The following is a 20863-nucleotide window of genomic DNA, read 5'->3' as shown; positions in this document are numbered from 1 at the left end:
TTCAATGTAGTTATTTCTTGTCACGCTTCAGCCTTGGAAAAATATTTGTTTGTAAGTTCGATTCAAGCATTTAGCTAATGATGATAATCTTGTTATTGGTAGAGTTTCTTACATATCAATGTTGGTTGCATTTACTCACAAATTGCAATGCCTTTTGTGTATGTCGTTAGCTGTATTACTTGCTCATGCGTCATGCAAACGAATTGTAAAATATACAATACTGTAGTTTTGTTACTGTTTTTAGTGTAATATGCTTTGTTATTCTACATAGATGGTTATACATTATTAGAGTAATGAAAGGAGCAATTACCATATGGTTAACAATTAGCTATATGGTTTGGCATCATGCCAGATGCATGGTACCTTAGCGCGTGCTTTGTATTTATGCAACTTCAAATGTTTAATGTACATCTACAGTATGTCGGTAGTATGTCGGTGTGAATTGAACACTAAAGTATATTCTTTTCTGTATTTTGCAGTTTCACAACATAAACGTTTTCAATATATTCATTCAAGAAAAGTCACGCCTTGGGAGTTTTATTGAAGACTTAGTTGTTAGCTATCTGTCTAGTTTTGCATGGGAACGCAACTCAAGGGCAGAATACTATCAGAGAATTTTAGAACTCCTACATCATCTTGACACAGAAGGATTTGGTCTGGTTGCTGTGGCAGTCCGATAACCATGACAACAAACCTTGCAACAGTCACAGAGACTTTCAACTTTTTTCATGTCTGTGCGACAAGGTAACCGACAGTTGTAACCACATTCTAAAAACATTCCACCGGAGAATAAATTAAATGTTGTTTTGACTAGCGACACTTGTCACATTCTAATTGTCTACAGACATGTCTTTAGACCAAATATGAACCGGCCTTAAGTCGATAGCTTGACTTTTATAACTTATAAGGCTTAGACAGACAGGCAGGCAGCATAACAGGGAGGTGAACATAATGGCTAGAGCAGAGGCCCAGTTATAGTTGTGAGTTGTATCTCCAGCTGGTTAGAAAAGATGAGGTAGACCATGTCTCTGTTGCCAGATAATGTAATGTTAATTTCTCTACAATAAACTGCCTCCAACATAATTTTTGAGAATTTGGCAGTATGTCCAACCAGACCACATGTAACCACACCAGCCCAGGACCACCACATCCGGCTTCTTCATCTGCGGGATCGTCTGAGACCAGCCACCCAGACAGATGATGAAACTGAGGAGTATCTCTGTTTCGAATGAAGCCTTTTGTGGGGGGGAAACTCATTCTGATTGGCTGCGCCTTGCTCCCCAGTCCCAGTTCCAGTCCACCACTGATAGGGATTACTGAATAATTATTTCCAGTCTAAGCTTGCATCCACTACAGCGGAACAGCAGGAGGAACTGCCCCTCCCTACCTTCAGGCTATGCTCAAACCCAACACCCCAACACCTATGGGAGGGCAGCATCCCAATCAGCCAAGTCCAAGCTCTTCTCTGTCATGGCACCCCAATTGTGGAACGAGCTTCCCCCTGAAGCTAGGACAGCAGAGTCCTAGCCCATCTCCCGAAAACATCTGAGACCCTACCTCTTCAAAGAGTATCTTAAATAATCCCACAGCACCCCCCTCCCCCATGGCTATCCCTCTTTTGTGAACTAATACTCACACTTGACTTTACCCTCTGACTATTCTGATAGCTACTTTATTGAAGAAAAATGTACTTACTATGACTGTGATATGTGTGTCCCACCTAGCTATCTTAAGATGAATGCACTAGCTGTGAATTGCTCTGGATGAGAGCTTCTGCTAAATCACTAAAATTGTAATTGTAAAAGCTCTAAAGTATTCCCACACAATTGACATAATACATGTTCAACCAGAATCATGTAGCCAGAAGATGTGGCCAACAGTTTATCCAATAATGCTGTGGGAATTTGAGTTCGGTCACATTCACCAGCCCATGTTTAGAAGACTGGCTTAAAGCCTACTGGTAGGAGAATGATGCCATCTTCTGGACAAAACTAAGACGTGCTAGGGCAGTGGTTCCCAACCTTTTTCAGTTATTGTACCACCAACTGAATTTATCTTTGCCCGGAGTACCCCTGAAGTACCCCCTCATGTGCATTTTACCAGTAGGACTATGGTCTCATGACTCTTCTCAAGTACCCCACGTGGATAGGCCAAGTACCCCCAGGGGTGTTAGGGTAGTGTGGGATAATGTGTCTGCAGATACAGTATGTTATAACTCAAGAATTAAACACATAAAACAAAGCATAATAAATGCACTTGGGATAAAGCCTTGTTAAATCACTTACACTAACAGTACAACAACAACAGCAGACAGATGTCATCCCAAATTCATTAAAAACAATTTTAGAAATAACCTAGATGCACATTCCACAGAGGAGTTCTCATGGAATAGAACGAATATTGTTCGTTTGAGGACAAAGTGAAGAACAGGATGTGAAAGTTAGAACAAGGCCTCGTGGTGTGCTTTTTACCAGGCATGGCGCCAGGGCTGCTGGCATGAGTCTCTCTGCTCTCAACCAACCTCCCTGCCCTTTGGTTTACTTATTACATCATCCCCTGAAGCCAACGGGTGGCGGTAAGCAGTGCCACACACTGACCGAGACAGTGAGAGTTACTGCTCAGTTACCTGGGGACATGATGATCCACCTGCGCAGTGCACATTTTCTTCTATCCCAACACTAACACACCAGTTTCAACTTGGTGTCAATTATTATATTTTTCAGTAGAATGTATTACTGTAAGTACAGCGTTTTTTTTGTGTTTTTTTTTTAACCAATTCCTTACCTGCATCGCCTTGCAGAGATGGGTCGGTCACTCATTACCAGGGAAACCAGTGAAGCAGCATTCCATTCTTTGCAGTTGCCTGTCAAGTCCATAATTTCAAAAAATACCTATATCGTGTGTGTGTGTGTGTGTGTGTGTGTGTGTGTGTGTGTGTGTGTGTGTGTGTGTGTGTGTGTGTGTGTGTGTGTGTGTGTGTGTGAGGTGAGACAGGCAGTACCACCATCACTGCATATTCACCAACATTTAGTTGTCTGAGGCTGATTTGATATTGATGATTTGTTTACTTGTATACCAGATATTGTTGTTGTGGTGGAGGCCAAAGGGAGGTGCTCATTTTGAAAGTGGGTTGCTCTTTTGACTTCTACATGGAGCAGACCTTTGCTGCCACACTCTCATCAGGAACTTTCCATAGAAAGTCAATATGAAATTCAAATACATATTTTGCTTATCTCAGGTTTTCATCCAGGAGTATGTTGTGTAAATCAATAGAAATGAGTAACACCTATTGTACCCATAAGCAAAATCATGTCATACATATGTAGGATCTTAATTTGAACCAGTTTGCTACAGCAGGGGAAAAAAATCATGCAGCAACATGAAATGTGAATTATTGTGTGGATTATATTTAATATAAAAACAAATTGTAGGGGTTTATACATTTTTCGTTAGAGAAAATCAAGTCTGTCATTTTTAAGTGGAAATTACAAACTATAGAAGCCTTGTTAAACCTCGAATACACTACAATTTTGCATGACCTGTGCAGGAAAACAATTCTCAGCAATAAAAGAGTAATCAAATTAAGATCCTACATCTGTACATCTATGTGACATCCCCTTATCGGTGGTTTGGATAAAGCCTGTGAGTCCCAGAATATCCCCAGTCTCTCAGTGTCAGACAAATCTTTGCCAACAGCATTGCCATCAAATGACATCATTCTGTAGTCTAGCGAGTCTACTGTTCACTGATCCCCTCCGCACAACACCTGAATAATTTGTCATACCTGCAAACCAATAACAGTCTTGGCTGCAGTGACTGAGCATAGGCTCGAGCTGGTAAGGAGGGTGTGATATGGTGTGAGCGTGATCTAGTCTGGAAGGATAGATGATCCTACTGAATGTTGCAGTAGATGCTCTACTGCTGGGATCGTCAACTAGATTCATCAGAGGGACAATTTTTTCTTGAGGGGATGGTCAGGGGGACGGAACTTAATAATAGACTGCAAATTGACCGCAAGAAGCCCAAACAGATATAATACGTGACTAAAACATCATCATTTCAAACCTTGCTTACAGTTGTATACGATCACACATATATTTTGCACACAACCTTCCCACAACGTTCTGAGAATGGTGCGGGATAGTTGCTTGGCTTTGGAACATTCTCACCACATTTAAGGAACTTGACAAAAAAAAATTTTTTTTTTTTATTTCACCTTTATTTAACCAGGTAGGCTAGTTGAGAACAGGTTCTCATTTGCAACTGCGACCTGGCCAAGATAAAGCATAGCAGTGTGAACAGACAACACAGAGTTACACATGGAGTAAACAATTAACAAGTCAATAACACAGAGAAAAAAGGGGAGTCTATATACAATGTGTGCAAAAGGCATGAGGAGGTAGGTATAACATTATATTCTTGGTATTTCAGTACGTAAAAGTTCAAACATGGTTACATACACTTATGTTGGAGTCATTAAAACTCGTTTTTCAACCACTCCACAAATTTCTTGTTAACAAACTATAGTTTTGGCAAGTCAGTTAGGACATCTACTTTGTGCATGACACAATTAATTTTTCCAACAATTGTTTACAGACAGATTATTTCACTTATAATTCACTGTATCACAATTCCAGTGGGTCAGAAGTTTACATACACTAAGTTGACTGTGCCTTTAAATAGCTTGGAAAATTAAAAAAATTATGTCATGGCTTTTGAAGCTTCTGATAGGCTAATTGACACAATTTGAGTCAATTGGAGTCACCTGTGGATGTATTTCAAAGCCTACCTTCAAAATCAGTGCCTTTGGGAAAATCATGGGAAAATCAAAAGAAATCAGCCAAGACCTCAGAAAAAAAGATTGTGGACCTCAAAGAGTCTGGTTCATCCATGGGAGAAATTTCCAAACACCTGAAGGTACCACGTTCATCTGTACAAACAATAGTACGCATGTATAAATACCATGGGACCACGCAGCCGTCATACCGCTCAGGAAGGAGACGCGTTCTGTCTCCTAGAGAGGAACATACTTCGGTGTGAAAAGTGCAAATCAATCCCAGAACAACAGCAAAGGACCTTGTGAAGATGCTGGAGGAAACAAGTACAAAAGTATCTATATCCACAGTAAAACGAGTCCTATATCAACATAACCTGAAAGGCCGCTCAGCAAGGAACAAGCCACTGCTCCAAAACCGCCATAAAAAAAGCCAGCCCATGGTTTGCAACTGCACATGGGGACAAAGATCGTACTTTTTGGAGAAATTTCCTCTGGTCTGATGAAACAAAAATAGAATTGTTTGGCCATAATGACCATTGTTATGTTTGGAGGAAAAAGGGGGACGCTTGCAAGCTGAAGAACACCATCCCAACCGTGAAGCATGGGGCTGGCAGCATCATGTTGTGGGGGTGCCTTGCTGCAGGAGGGACTGGTGCACTTCACAAAATAGATGGCATCATGAGGTAGGAAAATTATGTGGATATATTGAAGCAACATCTCAAGACATCAGTCAGGAAGTTAAAGCTTGGTCGCAAATGGGTCTTTCAAATGAACAATGACCCCAAGCATACTTCCAAAGTTGTGGCAAAATGGCTTAAGGACAACAAAGTCAAGGTATTGGAGTGGCCATCACAAAGCCCTGACCTCAATCCTATAGACAATCTGTGGGCAGAACTGAAAAAACATGTGCAAGCAAGGAGGCCTACAAACCTGACTCAGTTACACCAGCTCTGTCACGAGGAATTGGACAAAATTCACCCAACTTATTGTGGGACACTTGTGGAAGGCTACCCAAAACGTTTGACCCATGTTAAACAATTTCAAGGCACTGCTACCAAATACTAATCGAGTGTATGTAAACTTCTGACCCACTGGGAATGTGATGAAAGAAATAAAAGCTGAAAACAATTATTCTCTACTATTATTCTGACATTTCACATTCTTAAAATAAAGTTGTGATCCTAACTGACCTAAGACAGGGAATTTTTACTCAGAATAAATATCAGGGATTGTGAAAAACTGAGTTTAAATGTATTTAGCAAAGGTGTATGTAAACTTCCGACTTCAACTGTACATTCCATTCTTAGCATCAACAAAACTTTTTCTATCCTCTATCTTGTTAAGTGTGTTCAAGTGTGTACTAATTGGCCACACCTGATCTTAACAGTGTTTGTTTCCTTTGAAATGGAACCTGTTGGAATAGACTAAAATGAGCAGCTTTGTATCAGTTAAAAAAATATGGCATGGTAGCTCCATCCTGGTGGTGTGTTTGGTTATGGAAAATATTTTTCACAGTGGTTTAGATGGTATAATGATTCTCTACACTATACTTTCTTGTTTTATCACAAACTGAAATTAGGCAAACAATGAGAATTTTTGCAAACAGGAAATGGCAGAGCGATTTCTGCATAGTGCATCTTTAATAAAAATCTCCCTGGAAAACTTTTTGGGAACCATAGTAAAACAGAACAATAGAACCTCCCTGCAACCTATAAAATAATTTTCCCAGAAGAGGCAGGAATTTTCACTTTCATTCTCAGAACGTTTAAAAAACATTGAATTTTACCTGTCAGGAAACTCATGGCTTCATTCCCAGAACCAATGGGACAACAAAAACGTATAAGGAACCAAATGTGCTAGCTGGGTTATTTCCCCCAATTTTTTTTTTACCCACTGACCAAATTCGGCATGCGGGCCACCAGTTGGGGAACCCTGCTCTACCAGCATCTTTCCTTCCCATTAAAAAAAAACCTGAAGGAGCTGTCCATTTCAGAACCACATACCATCGCCTTTGCGTATCTATTTCAGGTAACGTCTATTTAAACCTGACGACCCCATACCTGATGGGACTCGACTTGGGAAGCTCGACGATCAGCTCGAAGATGAGCTCGTCTGTATGCGGATAACAGCGTCTGCATGCCAATAACAGCGTGTTGCCTGCAGTACGCCGGTGTAATAGGCTGCCCATCGCCCATCCGTGGGCTATGCTATAGTAACATGCGGTCAGACCGACTCACCGATACCGTGCTGTCCTTCTGCAACGTTTAGCCTTCCAAATGTCCCGGTAAGTGTCCAGCAAGTGTCACGTTTTACACCTTCGCATGTAATTAATCAACAGGACGTCACGTTCCTGTGCAAGTCATTGTTATTGTTAATATGTGAAATATCAAATGGGAAAAGTAGCCTTCTACTCAAATATATCAATGACTAATATCAATTACGAATAACTTGACGCTCGGGACATTCATTGAACCATGTTTTCGTGGTGTACCTGTAAAATGTGCAACCTCTAAAAAAGGTCGTGAAGTGTCGTCGACGTTGCTGTAATTTAACTGTATCTATCTTTCACCATTCTTTTTTTTATCGCATTGCATATTTTAGTCATACACATTGGTATTAAGTTTTGGTCTTACGTGGAAAAGTTATGTGTGATTGACGACTGTGGCATATTGATTGTGAGCTACGTGAGGAGAATGTAAATGAATACTTTTACCATCCGGATGTCTGTATCAGGCAGGCCAGGCTAATTGAGAGTTTATAATATCTACTCAATATAATAGAGTATTTTGAAGCAGAAAATATTGACATGAAATATTTTGTATTAAATCTGTGTAGATACACAATTGTTTAATTTAGTGAGAAATACCTGTGTAACATTTGACAACTGCATTTTCTGAAATTGCCACAGTGAGTGGCTGTGAGTTTCTGTGATTGTCAAATTGCTGTTGTCAACATACATTACATTACTAGTCTACATGGAATATTGAATTAGTTCTACATCAGATGAGGTCTTGCTATAACTTAGCATGTAGAGAGGCCTAGTAGATATACAATATTTCACATAATGTATGATGATGTATGCTGATGATGATGAATTATACTGCAGAGACTGCTCACTACTGCAGCTGCCTTAGGGGAGAAGACTACATGACCATTCCAGGACCACTGTCAAATGCCTCTCTCCCCTACTACTACAGCCAGCTGAAAGTATCTGTCTTCATTTGTTGCACTTTATGAAGCGCGTTCACCCAGCCTGATCTCATAGACTAGACATAACATAGTGTATAAATAAATGTCAATCCAAGACACTTAAATTAGTAGGATATGTTACGTTTTGTAGGGTTACATAAGACAGAAGGTTACTTTAGGCAAAAATGAAAGGACTGGATGGGTGGGCGTATAATGCGAACGTCACAGACAACTTTAATAACTTTACAACTACTCAGCCTGTTAGCTAACCCTAACCTTAACCGTAACCTTAACCGTAATCCTTTTAGCTAACCCTTCAACTAGCCTTAACCCTTTAAACCTAACTCGTAACCTTAACTCTAACCTTAACCCTAACCCCTAACCTAACCCCTAGCCTAGCTAACGTTAGCCACCTAGCCACGTAGCCATAGCACTGGGAAGTAGTTTGGGGGTGGGGGTGGGGGTGTTGCCCGTGCTGAAAGCATCTATATTGGTCCACTAATACAGGACTAGTAAAGGCCCAGTGCACTACTTTTGTGAAAGATTTTAAACTAAATATATTTGAGTGTTTACCAGATAATTACCTGTACAAAATAGTTAATCTGATAATACTTGTGGAATATACAAATATTTGCTTGATATATGTTTTTGAGTTTCTTTAAATATTTTGCAAATGCAACTTATCTAGAGAAACATACAGTATTGTGTGCATACATTTTTGTACTGGTCTCCTGTGGGAATCAAACCCACAACCCTAGCATTGCAAGTACCATTGCAAGTACCACTTGATGTATCAATGTGCTCAATTACTGTATTGTGCGTTGCTTTTTTTAATGGCGATGGAAAGTCTACAGGTACAAACCTAGATGAACAACCTATGTACAATACGGTAATGTACATTTACATTAAGTGGTTTGTAAGGATGTCAAATTAATACTGCATAAAAAGTGGCTGTTTTCCATGTTATTTGATGTGGATGTTTTGTGTCTTTGCCCATAACGTTGCACATTTTGATGTAAATGTTTGAGGACAGGGTTTTGTTCTTTTCTTACAATTCCAACTATTGAATCCTGCAAGATACTGTTCTTAATTATAAAACTATCTTTTTTGCCAAAGCTGAGATGCAACAGATGTCTATATCGGTTTGATATCCAAGTAAAGGCCCAGTGCACTTGTTTTCTGGAAGAAAAAAAAAATATATATATATATATTTAATATATATTGTTTTAGAATATTTTTTTAATTCAGATTTTTCAGGCTGCAGCGCCCTCAGTACCCCTACTTTCTGTGTCTATGTACCTAGCTAACGTTAGCAAAAAGAAATTGGAATTCATAACATATCATAAATTTATCAAATTCATAACATATTGTACGAATTTGCAATTTGCAACATTTGTACATTTACATTTACATTTAAGTCATTTAGCAGACGCTCTTATCCAGAGCGACTTACAAATTGGACGAATTGTAATTCGTAACATATCATTCAAATTGTATTCATAACATATCATACGCAATGGATGACGGACATCCACAAATTACTACATACCATACGAAACATAGCATATCATACAGAATGGAGTGTCTTGGATTTACATACAGAATGATACGAAATGCTCTGAGACCAGGTTGCAACTGTCCCTGGGTTCTTCCACCAGGCTCCTCTCTCTTGCTCTTTCTCTGTCACAATGCAACTGTATCACTGTATTCCCAATGTTATTGTCCTCCTCACCTCCTACATACCTTGGTTGTTCCAACAATAAGTAGTGTAACTTGGTAGAAAAATGTATTTTCTTTCAGCTTATTTTAACATTCTGTCATAATCAACTAAAAAAACACATTTTCCCATTTTAGGAGGTTACTAAGTGCCTATTAAGTGCCTAATAAAGGAACAGGGTTGACCATAACAGGGTTGACGACTTCATCACCTAAAAATCCCCTTGTGACAGGGGGAATGGACGCTTGTTGTGTCAGCAGGGAGGGGCAATTGAATGCAAGCTCCACTAAAACATTGACATTGTTAAAACAATTAAATTGTTAAAACATTTCTAGACTGTCCATATATGGTTAACCGAGTTGACATGTTATGTTCTACCAACTCAGTTTCCCACCATAAAATGGCCAAAATGAGTAGAACCAGCTCACCTGCTTTTACACTATGATTTGACTATAAGTTGTTCAGTGTCTCTTTACATTTGTTTTTAATTAAGGAATAGTTTCACCATATTAAAACGAGAGTTCAGTTCACATAACAGGGTTGACCTAAACATTAGGTCTAGGGTTTTTTGACGATAAAATTAAGCACTAATAAAATAAATAATAATCTTCAGAAATGGCTTTGTCAACAGCAACAAAAAATAGCTACGGCTTCACAATGATGGCAAAAACTTGAAGAAATGCAGGGTTAAGTGGGTTTAAATATTCCTAGAAGTCACAGAGGATGCACAGAAGGACATGTCAAAATGATGAATTTTGGCACTTTAGCAAGTCCTTATTCATATTACAAATCAGATTTATTGAAATGTCCATATGGTTTATATTAATGGGCACTTCATTTAATAATACAGCCTTTTAAAATCCAATATTTGTTCACAAATTCTACTTAAAAAACAGCACCGAAAAAAGGCACTTATTTCGTGGAACGACCCACCTATAGACACAGTACCGTGTACACACACACACACACACACACACACACACACACACACACACACACACACACACACACACACACACACACACACACACACACACACACACACACACACACACACACACACACACACACACACATCTTCTTCATTAACTTTGCAGTTCTGCTTGCCATTGCATTTCCACACAGAATAAATTGCTCAGCAGTTAACCAGTATCCATAGATTTCAGATGTACAAGAAGCCTTTCATATTATCCCTGCAAACCTGCGGCAAAAACTTAAGTTGAATGGTAATACCTCATTGAATCAAATCAAATGTTATTGGTCACATACACATGGTCAGCAGATGTTATTGCGAGTGTAGCGAAATGCTTGTGCTTCTAGTTCCGACAGTGCAGTAATATTTTACAAGTAATCTAATAATTCCACAACAACTAACTAATACACACAAATCTAAGTAAAGGAATGGAATAAGAATATATACATATAAATATATGGATGAGCAATGACCGAGCAGCATAGGCAAGATGCAATAGATGGTATAAAATACAGTATATACATATGCGATCAGTAATGCAAAATATGTAAACATTATTAAAGTGGCATTATTAAAGTGACTAGTGATCCATTTATTCATGTGGCAAATGATTTCAAGTCTGTATGTAGGCAGCAGCCTCCCTGAGATAGAAGCTTTTTTTCAGTCTCTCGGTCCCAGCTTTGATGCACCTGTACTGACCTTGCCTTCTGGATGGTAGTGGAATGAACAGGTAGTGGCTCAGGTGGTTGTTGTCCTTGATTATCTTTTTAGCCTTTCTGTGACATCGGGTGCTGTAGGTGTACTGGAGGGCAGGTAGTTTGCCCCCAGTGATCCGTTGTGCAGACCACACCACCCTCTGGAGAGCCCTGCGGTTATGGGCGGTGCAGTTGTCGTACCAGGCGGTGATGCAGCCCGACAGGATGCTCTCAATTGTGCATCTGTAGGGTTTTGGGTGACAAGCCAAATTTCTTCAGCCTTCTGAAGTTGAAGGGGCGCTGTTGCACCTTCTTCACCACACTGTCTGTTCGGGTGGGCCATTTTAGTTTGTCCGTGATGTGTACGCCGAGGGACTTAAAACTTTCCACCTTCTCCACTGGTGTCCCGTCAATGTGGATAGGGGGTTGTTCCCTCTGCTGTTTCCTGAAGTCCACCATCATCTCCGTTTTTTTGACGTTGCGTGAGAGGTTGTTTTCCTGACACCACACTCCGAGTGCCCTCACCTCCTGCCTATATAATGTCTCGTCATTGTTGGTAATCAAGCCAACTACTGTTGTGTCATCTGCAAACTTGATGATTGAGTTGGAGGCGGGCAGTCATGGGTGAACAGGGAGTACAGGAGGGGGCTGAGTACACACCTTTGTGGGGCCCCAGTGTTGAGGATCAGTGAAGCGGAGATGTTGTTTCCTACCTTCACCACCTGGGGGCGGCCCATCAGGAAGTCCAGCACCCAATTCCACAGGGTGGGGGTTGAGACACAGGACTTCAAGCTTAATTATGAGCTTGGAAGGTACTATGGTGTTGAATGCTGAGCTGTAGTCAATGAACAGCATTTTTACATAGGTATTCCTCTTGTCCAGGTGGGATAGGGCAGAGTGCAGTGTGATGGCGATTCATCGTCTGTGGACCTATTGGGACGGTAAGGAAATTGAAGTGGGTCTAGGGTGACAGGTAAGGTGGAGGTGATATGATCCTTGATTAGTCTCTCAAAGCACTTCATGATGACAGAAGTGAGTGCTACGGGGCGATAGTCATTAAGTTCAGTTACCTTTGACTTCTTGGGTACAGGAACAATGGTGGCAATATTGAAGGATGTGGGGACAGCAGACTGGGATAGGGAGAGATTGAATATGTCCGTAAACACACCAGCCAGCTGGTCTGTGCATGCTCTGAGGATGCGGCTAGGGATGCCGTCTGGGCCGGCAGCCTTGCGAAAGTTCATTCATACTCACGTCGGCCATGGAGAAGGAGATCCCACAGTCCTTTGTAGCGGGCCGCATCAGTGGCACTGTATTATCCTTAAAGAGGGCAAAGAAGATGTTTAGTTTGTCTGGAAGCAAGACGTCGGTGTCCGTGACGTGGCTGGTTTTCTTTTTAGAGTCCGTGATTGTCTGTAGACACTGCCACATACGTCTCGTGTCTGAGCTGTTGAATTGCGACTCCACTTTGTCTCTATACTGACATTTCACTTGTTCGATTGCCTTGCGGAGGGAATAACTACACTATTTGTATTCTGCCGTATTCATCTTTCCAGGGTTAAATGCGGTGAATGCATGAACACTGTTATGTAGAAAAACTAGTGTCTGACAGGATAAATGTAGACAAACTAGTATCTGACAGGATAAAATCAATTTCAATCTGGTGGTTTATTGATGACATATTGAACACAAATTGAAAAAGATCTCTGTAGGGTAAGGCCCAGGTTGAAAACTAAATTGGGCGGTTGCACTGTATATCTTAAAATGATTTGTCTATTGTGTACTGGGGAGTTGATTTGCGAACAATGCAGGAACATAATAGCTGTGAAGAATTATCCACCACAGATTGTATCCAACATCATGCCCTGATAACATGTGTTCTAGAGCTGGGATGAAATGGATGGCAGCACTAACCCAATCGATTCTCGGTGTAACAGCAGATGTGATTGTCTGCTGACCTCTCTATCTCATGTTGTCAGACAGGCTGAGAAAACAGACCATTGGTGACTGATCAAGCCTGAGAGATTATTTCGTCTTCCTCCCACGTCTTCAATTTGTTTTCTTCCCACACACAAAATGCATACTACTGTGCTCTGAGCACACAATTTGGAGCACGGGAGGGGTCGGCGTATGAGTCCAAATCAAAGTATGCGAAACGGAGCACGGAGGGCACTTCTCGAATGCGCACTCCGTTTGTACATATTTTGAAGCATGCATAGATGCAAGCTTCAACGGAAAGTATGCAAAGAAATAGGGTGCAACCACATATAAAAAACGATTCAAATTTTCAATGGAGCTAACTGGCTAGCTACTACTGTTAGCTAGCCTGATAGCCACAAATGACTGTTAGCTAGCTACCCATGAAGAATTGACATCTACTGTACCTTGCTTAGATAGTTTTTGCCTGATGGCTAGCTGGCTGTTCTGCTAGCTAGATTACAACGATTCACGTATCTAGCTGATAATTATGAAGTAAAACGTTTGCTTTGTCTATTTCTTGTTTTGTCTCTATTGTTGCCATTGTCCTGGCTGGAAGAAGGTTCCGTGAATGGGGAGATACAGCGTGAGGTAATACAGTAGGGGGGGGGGGGTGCGAGTGTTTCTCAAATGTAATGTTTTATGCGTTCTCCACACTAGTCCTCACAAGAACGTACTCAAGAGACCGTCCTCGGATAATGTACTTGGAGCATGAGAGTGTGCAGCACGGTAGTATGCATATTGAGAAACACCCACTGTTTCTCACTCATTCGCACTAACCCTTATCCCTTTGTCTTTTCATCACTTTGTGTTATTGTGTTTTCCGTTTGAAATAATCGGATGGCTAAGGAGCTCATAGACTGTGGAGTCATATTCATCCCACGAAGAGGCTCCAGACCGTGCTGCTAATTTTAAACAGGTGGATGTAAGAGTTATTGAGCAGGTCAATATTGTTGTTGCTGTTTATTTTGATTGCTTTCAGCCTATCATCAGGCTAATCTTTAGAAAGTCTTGACATTTACAGAATACATACAAAATGCATATAAATACAATCAGAATACAATGAAAACCATGGTTAAACCGAACAAGCTATAGCACAATGTATGGGGGTGGTGCTGCTGGCACTAAAGAGGGCGGTTACCATTTGGAGACTGCGATTATGGCAAGCGTTAGCATTTCACATTCCTGCTGCTTTCCCTATCATGAGGGACAGAATGAGCACAATCTGTGGAGCCATCTTGGCTTTGCTGCAGATGGAGGGCTTTGCAGTAGCCCGTATTCCCTGTGTGATTAAGGAAACTAAAACCTGTTAAAGAGCCACTCTGTTGTTGTTAGAACCGAAGTGCCTCCTCTGCTGCTTTGTTAGAGCTGTGTATTGGCCTGAGAGAGTCAAACGGTTTTAGCTTGCATACTTGGCATGTGTGCGATGTTTTTTTAAAGAGCTATTTCTTTGCCAGGAATTGATTTTGTAGTCTGTTCTTTGGTAGTCGCGCAGGACTGTCCTTTGGAGAGTCCTGTGTGTCACCCTACATGTCGGCGGCGTGCATGACATTTTAGTCATTTTACCAGACACTCTTATCCAGAGCAACTTACAGGAGTAATTAAGGCTAAGTGCCTTGCTCAAGGGCACATCATCAGATTCGTCACCTAGTTGGCTCAGACTTCCAATGCCAATTGAGGCATTGATGCCCAAAAGTATTTGACTTCTTAAGCATCCCTTTTAGCCACAGTCTGTCCAGCTTTGATCATCATCAACACAATCGATTCTTGATCTTATACAACATAAGCCAAATGGTATACTTCTCCAAAACATTTTTGAAAGATTGATAGAGACGAACTCACCCCGTGCCGCAGCAATCAAGATAATCCTACAGTTCGATTGGCCTTAACATTATTTGTTTGAAACACTTTCTTTTTACAGTGGGCTATAGCAAGGCAGCTTAAGCTCCGGTGTATTTAAACCCCCTCCGCGTGCATTTGCCTTCTGGAGTGCTGACACTGCTCAAAGGTAAAAGCTGGCTTCAGTGGTGTGTTTTGGTGCAGTCTGCAGAGATGGCTCGGGCTGTTGTGATAGTTGACGGGACCCTATGAATTCTGGTGTCTGTTATGAGGATGCCCTGCTTTGAGCGACGCCGTGTGATTGGGCAACTAATGGCATCATGTTTATCCTTTTGCGGTTGTCTGTTGCCAGGACAGGCGACACCAATCTGTTGCCAAGATGAGAATCCTGGACGCCAAACGTCTGACATTTAGAGTGTCATGAATCAGGCAGAGGTGCATGTATTCAAATCCTGCAAGCTACTTATTCATGAATTGAAAGCTTAGGTTTATGTTCTCAAGTTCCTTTTCCTGTCTTCTGAGAGGACAAGACACTTTTTTTGCCGCCAAATACCCCCCATAACCAACAGTGTCCAGGGGAACACATGGCTGCAGACAGTGACACAGGAGTGGAGCTACAAATGTGATGACAGGCCCGGGGTACATTAGAGTAAATGAGCTGGCAGGTCATAGGTAGAGAGGTGGCCAGCTGCCCTGCAGCACTGCCTTATTGTGACTGGTAATCATTTCCACTTGACTGCGGGCAAAGGCTTTCCCTGGCAGTCCCGATGTCATCACACTAAAGGTGTGTTCTGAGGGGGTGGCTGTGTTGACAGAAGGGAAGGACATGTTTTTGGATTGTCCAAGGCTGTTAGAGGAGAGGAACGTTACGGCTTCTCCTCTTCGCCCCCTATTGCTTATCAGGGCTGTCTCGTGTTATCAAGCTCGACAGCGTTTGCTACTGGCGGCTCGTCCTGTCAGACAGACAACCTGCCTAGACAGTCCTGTCTGTCTGTCTGTCTGTCTGTCTGTCTGTCTGTCTGTCTGTCTGTCTGTCTGTCTGTCTGTCTGTCTGTCTGTCTGTCTGTCTGTCTGTCTGTCTGTCTGTCTGTCTGTCTGTCTGTCTGTCTGTCTGTCTGTCTGTCTGTCTGTCTGTCTGTCTGTCTGTCTGTCTGTCTGTCTGTCTGTCTGTCTGTCTGTCTGTCTGTCTGTCTGTCTGTCTGTTGTTGTTATGTCTGTCTGTTTGTCCAGTCCTGTCTGCCTACTGAGTGCCTACCTGCCCATCCATCCATCCGTCCATCCATCTGTTTATCTCTAACCAGACCACACTGTGAACTCCAGCATACAAGCAGACAGGAGCATCAGCAGTGGTGTAGTGGAGGGTCTACGCTGGTATACGTCGTATCAATTAATAAGGCTGATGGAACAGATCAGAATGTTTAGTTAAAAAATGTTGATAAACGATTATTTCTTTACATTTTTGTCACAACAATGTGTACACGGCGGCAGGCCTACTTGTGAATGTTCCAAAATGTCATTTGCGGGAAAACACTATTCTAAACTGTGCAATGCACATGTGAGCGGTTTCAAGAACAGAGATGCAAATATCCATTAAAACGTTTGGAAGAGGGGAGATCTAAAGATGCAACGACTATCAAGGGTGCTAATATGACTAGGATGCCTTTGGATGCTCAACAATCAAATAAAGTTGAAAGAAAACCAATACAAAAGCAGAACACATATGAGGAAATCTTTATAAAATATTAGCTTCCACATTTCTAAGGTGGGATTTGGACTTTTGGCTACTTTAAAGCAAAGTAAGACACCCTCTAAAAAGAAAAGGTTCCTGGAGTATCCTGTAGGGGTTCTTCAAATTTAAACTGTGGGGGAACCCCTTTTAGTGGATCCTCGAAGAACCTTTTGAAGAACCTTTAGGGGTAAAAAAAAAAAAAACTACCCCCCTATTATTATTAATAATGATACTCATAACAATTAAAACAATAACACAATATTTTAGTTGTCAGTGTTTATTCTGATTTTAGTGGCAAAGCAGAATTTAAAAAATCTAAATATGAGGTAAACTCACAGCAGAGCCCCAAGTCTAATGGGTTTATCCTCTGGTGTGTTGATGTTAATGTGTTGATGTTCTCCGTATCCATAGCCAGAATGATATTGCAATGTATGGTGATCGAACACATTTCCTGCTATATTCATCAGAGGTGAAGTCTGTGAATCCCCCCAAAAATGTATCATACAGATGATTAACAAAACATGCACACGGCTGTATTCATACCTTGTTTTTTTTGTTGTTGTGGTAAATGTGAATAGAAAAACCTGTTTGGATAATGGTTTTCATACACATACCTTGTCCATAATGTTGAGGCCTGTGGAAAAGGCAAGGGAGGAGGATGGTATATGTGATCTGCATAACATACTTACCAATTGACATACCTTTGTGTGCCTCCTCGTCTGTATACCTGCAGACACAGACACAACAAGTGAGCAGTTCAGTCATCTGCACCCAATACAGCCGGCCTTCAACATATTCTTATAGCCTTCAACATATTCTTATAGCCTACAACATATTCTTATAGCCTTCAACATATTCTTATAGCCTTCAACATATTCTTATAGCCTACATATTATTACCTCTGTTGATTGATGTCCATTGAATTGTGTCATTTCTCCGTTTAAAAAAAAAGATTTGCACAAATACGCAAAGAGAGATGGTATCATCATACAACAATATACATCTTGATCGTACAAGAGACAAACCTTATCTTCAAATGGAGGAGATCTTTACATGCTTCATTTAAGTAGGCCTGCGCCTGCTGTCCTTTCAAATGAAAACCCAAACGTTTCAGTTGGGCAGTTAGGTTCCTGCAAGAACCCCCACCAACTAAGGAGGTTCCTCGATTAACCCCACCTTCTGTGGGGTTCTTGGAAGAACCTTTTGGGGGACAATTTTCAGTGACAAGATCCCTACGGTTCTTCAAAGAACTTTGAGGATCTTAGAAGAACCCTTGTTTAACCCCTCATTTTTGGAGCGCATGCCTCATAATATGAAGTACAACGTCCAGTTTCAAACAAGTAAAGAACATGAAAAATAGAGAGATGATAATAACCTTCTGGTAGGCCTAACCGTCTTCTTTTGACCGGCTTCTCAATTAAATGTTAACTAGCTACTAGCTGCAATGTTAACTAGCTGGCGGAATGACATCATAGTTATTTGTCTCAATCCAGTAGCCATTTGTTTTGCAAACTCCATCTCATGTGCTACAGAAACACTGATAACCAACCAACATAACATACTAGGCGCGTGTGCACTTGAATTAAGGTTGGGTTGGCCTGACTGTGAAAGACCAATATGGGATTTGTCATTTTAGGTCATTCAGAATCTATGTCACTGTTTGTCATATCATTTTTTATTTTTTACACAGGGCGCCTTTCCTTTATGCCGTATGGGAAGTATATGGAAGTAAATTGGAGGATACCCACTTCTCCAGCACCACTACACCACTGAGCATCCGTCTTGTATAGAAGGAGAGCAAAAAGATGGGCTTTTCATTGATCGTCACTGTTCTGTTGTGTCACGTGGTATACGTTAGAGATTGCCACACCACATGACGGGGAAATGCATCGGCACACTTCACACAGGATGGAAAGGCACTGAAAAATACAGGTTTGCTCTTGTTTAAAGCTACCAGCGAGGCTCTTTAATATTTCATAAGACTGGAAAGTGTGCCGTAATCTTTCTTTCTGTGCTGCTCTGAGCGTCTGGGAATGCCTTAAGACTTTAAGACTGTCACTCCGGATGCAACAAGACATGGCCGCGCAGTCCGATATCTCAAATTCTGATTTTTGTCGTCTTTGGGATATCTCTCTCAATATCACGATTATAGGGATATCATTTAGAAGTCTTTAGGACTTCAAATGATATCAGTTTCAATGGCACTTTGAGTCACAACGGTGCTCGAAGCAAAGCTTAGCTTTATGGTTAACTTTTGTAGGTCCTCTCAGGCGGATCTCTGTCAGTTCCCTCATAGTACTCAGATCTTCCTAACAGTTTCATCTTGGATCTCATGGATGAGAATATCTCTGGTTATCTAATAGGCCATAGTTTGAGAAGCACGTGTGGTCCATAGGGGTTTATCAATACCACTCTGCCAAATACAGAAGGTTTCAAAACACATTTTATTGCTGGTTATATGAGGAACAAGATTGAATATTTCCTTGAATTATTAAGCCACCCATATTCATTGCGTGATATGTTTACATTATTCATGTTGCCTATGCATTGTACATATGGCTATATTAACCCTAAACCTACAGCTCATGCTGAAGGTTAGTTATGATTTGTTTATTCAAGTACATGTTCAGACGTGTGTGTGGGTGTGGGTATGGTGTGTGTGGTGAGTATTATATTCAGTGCTGTTCTAAAATTGATTAAATTAATGTTTTTCCTCATCAATCTACACACAATACCCCATACTACAATGCGAAAACGGGTTTTTCAAAATCTGGGCAAATTTATTATAAAAAAAAAACAGAAATACCTTATTTACATAAGTGTTCAGACCCTTTGCTATGAGACTGGACATTGAGCTCAGGTGCATCCTGTTTCCATTGATCATCCTTGAGATGTTTCTACAACTTGATAGGATTCCACCTGTGGTAAATTCAATTGATTAGACATGATTGGAAAGGCACACACCTGTCTATATATGGTCTCACATTTGACAATGCATGTCAGAGTGAAAACCAAGCCATGAGGTCAAAGGAATTGTCCGTAGAGCTCCAAGACACGATTGTGTCGAGGCAACAGTTTTTTGCAGCATTGAAGGTCTCCAGGAACACAGTGGCCTCCATCATTCTTCAATGGAAGTTATTTGGAACCACCAAGACTATCGAGAACTGGCCGCCCGGCCAAACTAAGCAATCGGGGGAGAAGGACCTTGGTCAGGGAGGTGACCAAGAACCCGTTGGTCACTCTGACAGAGCTCCAGAGTTCCTCTGTGGAGATGGGAGAATCTTCCAGAAGGACAACCATCTCTGCAGCACTCCACCAATCAGACCTTTAGGAGAGGCCAGACAGAAGCCACTCCTCAGTAAAAGGCACATGACAGCCCGCTTGGAGCTTTCCAAAAGGCATCTAAAGACTCTCAGACCATGAGAAACAAGATTCTCTGGTCTGATGAAATCAAGATGGAACTCTTTGGCTCTTTGGCTATCCCTACGGTGCTGCATGGTGGTGGCAGCATCATGCTGTAGGGATGTTTTTCTGAGAAAGATGAACGGAGCAAAGTACATTGAGATCCATGATGAAAACCTCCTCCAGAGCACTCAGGACCTCAGACTGGGGTGAAGGTTCATCTTCCAACAGGATAACGACCCTAAGCACACAGCCAAGGCTTCGGGACAAGTCTCTGAATATCCTTGAGTGGCCCAGCCAGATCCCGCACTTGAACCCAAACATCTTTGGAGAGACATGAAAATAGCTGTGCAGCAACGCTCCCCATCCAACCTGACAGAGCTTGAGAGGATTTGCAGAGAAGAATGGGAGAAACTCCCCAAATACAGGTGTGCCAAGCTTGTAGCGTCATACCCAAGAAGACTCGAGGCTGTAATAGCTGCCAAAGTTTCTTCAACATAATACTGAGTAAAGGGTCGGAATTCTTACGTAAATATAATATTTAATTTTGCTACAAAATCTAAAA

General features: G+C 41.3%; 1 protein-coding gene across 1 annotated transcript in view; it reads left to right on the top strand.

Moving 5' to 3' along the window:
• Positions 1 to 6705: 6705 nt before the first annotated feature.
• LOC124048290 overlaps positions 6706 to 20863 on the top strand; it is a 90158-nt gene continuing 76000 nt past the window's right edge. The window contains exon 1 of the mRNA XM_046368927.1: positions 6706 to 7061. The gene's annotated coding sequence lies outside the window, so the exon portion shown is untranslated. The remainder of the gene's footprint in view (positions 7062 to 20863) is intronic.

The sequence above is a fragment of the Oncorhynchus gorbuscha genome, linkage group LG11 (genome assembly GCF_021184085.1).
Source record: "Oncorhynchus gorbuscha isolate QuinsamMale2020 ecotype Even-year linkage group LG11, OgorEven_v1.0, whole genome shotgun sequence".
Lineage (NCBI taxonomy): Eukaryota > Metazoa > Chordata > Actinopteri > Salmoniformes > Salmonidae > Oncorhynchus > Oncorhynchus gorbuscha.
This window is presented reverse-complemented; position numbering and strand designations above follow the sequence as displayed.